Consider the following 2,629-nt stretch of genomic DNA (forward strand, 5'->3'; position numbering starts at 1 on the left):
AGAATTCCTGGTTGAAGTCTTTCTGCACTGATTGAAGCTTCTGTATTTTTGTTTGTGTGCATTGTATATGCCATGTTTTATTGTGAAGTCAGCTCTTCATTATGATACTCTTCCAAGCCCTCTGCTTGTTAGTATTGTGCATAAGTCTTGGTAGCATGAGAAGGTATATGGCTGTTTCTCAAACGGAACACAGGTATGTGTAGATTGGCTGAGCTTAACTAGATCCCATGTCTTTATGCTTCTCATTCAGGCCTTCTATACCTGCTCTGCCATCGTGGCTAGGCAAGAGGAACACAGGCAGAGACTCTGTGTATTGTTGGACTTCATAGTTAAATGAGATGCAGTTTTTCCTTGTTTTTTAATCACAAATAATTTAACAGTTTTGTTTCATTTGCTAGCAGTTGACCCAATGGTGGTCTTATATCAAGTGACTAAAGTAGAATTAGATCAAAATAAAAAAAGATAAGGTATGGGAAGAGATAGAAAAAAAAAACATTGAATAATACTTTTGAGCTTATTTATATGTATGATTGTTACATACATGATTGCATTTACATAAGTGCACCCGTGTCATGCAGTGCTCACAGAGGACAGAAGAGGGCATTGGATCCCCTAGAACTGGAGTTACAGACAGTTGTTAGCTGCCTCATGGGTGCTGGGATTCAAATCCAGGTACTGCTCATTTTTTAGTTCTCTTTTTTATTTATTTTCTTATAGCACTGAGATTAATGCTATTTTAATAACTTTCTCACATCGGTGTCTCATTAAATTTTCTCCTTCCCGCTGTCTGACTTGCCCTTACTCTCTTCAGTGTCTGGTGCTCCTGACAGGGGTAGAAAAACCAGACATAACACATCTTTATCTGAATTTTGCATAGTTTACTTACAAAGAAATGAACACCCTGCGCTCAGCACCACCCTGCATCAGCCCACGATTCTAGATCGCTTTTGCCCAAGATCCACCTCATCTTGCATCCCTGCATGCCTACTCATCTGGCAGAGTTCCTCAGGGTCCTCACAGGGTCCACCACAGGCTAGCTCACCTGCTCCTGTCTGGCACTTCCAAGATGGAGCCAACTCTCACTCTCAGCAGCTAACTCTCCGCTGCAGGCTCTGCCCCTGGCTGGCTTACATCTATTGGAGGAGTAAGTACTTTTTGGGCTACAACTGGTTAATATATTGTGTAAACTTACTTTATGAAATATTGCATTTTAAAATGTAGGACTTTTATGTAGCTTGTCAACACAGTTGAAAAGTAGACCCTCATGCTTGATAATAGCATCCTCTGATAGTCAATGAATTGGGTGCCAAAATTCACCCTGAGAAAAACTACATAGTATTTTTGTGCTAATAGAATTTTGATATCCCAGGGTGAGAAAAATTGAAAATATTTGAAGCTCTTCAAAGAGTAAACTAGTACAAATTTAAAATGGGTACAGTTCTCCCTAGGCCCCACATCCTGGATTAAATGTGCTCCAGCAAAAGTCTATGGCTGGAAGATAAAAAGCAACTCATTCATGTGAATGGTGAAAAGATTAAAAAACCTCTGTTGTTGCATTGAGGCTCATATATCTGAGCTTCAACTCACACTGAGGACTATTGGTACTAGACAGTTGCTAGGGGAGGAAGAATAATTTTTTATTAAAGCCATGGTGTTTGGTAGGTCCATGCTTCAGTGAATGACCCCATGCACACATGGGCAGTTGTAGCAGCACTTGAAGGATTATTAAAATAAACACATGAAATTAGAAGGGAGTGTAATGGGCAAATATGGAGGGAGTTGGAGGGGAAAGTGAGGTATAGATATTATCATATTTCTTTTTAAAAATAATTTATTAAGAATTTAATACATGCATATAAGGTGTTTTGATCAAATCCATGCCCATTTCCTCCCTTCCAACTCCTCCCATATCTCCCCATCACTTTTTTCCTGATAACTCATGTACTTCTTTCTTCTTTGATTTATTTTTTTAAGGGGCTTTTGGCTACTCTAACATTCCCCCTAAAATCTTTTAAGGATTAGATACAAACTCCCAAATACTTTCAACATTTTGGGCCTTTGGAACAGAGTATGTTGCTAAGAGGCCCAAGGACACTTTGACTTTTAGCCACAAAACTGGCTACTTTTCTTTGGGGTCTTTTTACCCTAACTGCCTAGCCAATACCTACCTACTGTTCTTATCATACCATCCTCTGAAGAGCAGGATGCAGATTGCTCTGGCTTCTTCCATGCTGAACAGGGGATGCACGGTGAGGCAACTGGAATACCCCTTCAGTGGGTCAATCTAAAAGACTCCCAAATTGTATAACTCTTGTCTCTAAGGGAAAAAGAAAGTCCTTGAATTGTGAACAGGAGATGTGAAGGAGAAGTAAAGGCAAGAGTAATTAGCAGTACAAGTTCTAGACAGGGAACTAGAAAAAAGTCAGAACAGGGCAATTTTCGAATGTTCATATGAGAGTCCATTGGAATTTCTTGGCAAGGGCTTCCAAAAGCATCCCTCTACTGGGTTCCTCCTCATTTTTCTTTTGTCTGCCAAGGCTGGACTCTAGAGTGATGGATTTAGGACTTGCTTTCAAGTATTTTGATAGCTGTTGGAGTGGTTAGAATCAGTGTCAGTTCCCTCTCAAAG

This window comes from Nannospalax galili, unplaced genomic scaffold (assembly GCF_000622305.1).
Source record: "Nannospalax galili isolate Female #2095 unplaced genomic scaffold, S.galili_v1.0 scaffold16, whole genome shotgun sequence".
Taxonomy (NCBI): Eukaryota; Metazoa; Chordata; class Mammalia; order Rodentia; family Spalacidae; genus Nannospalax; species Nannospalax galili.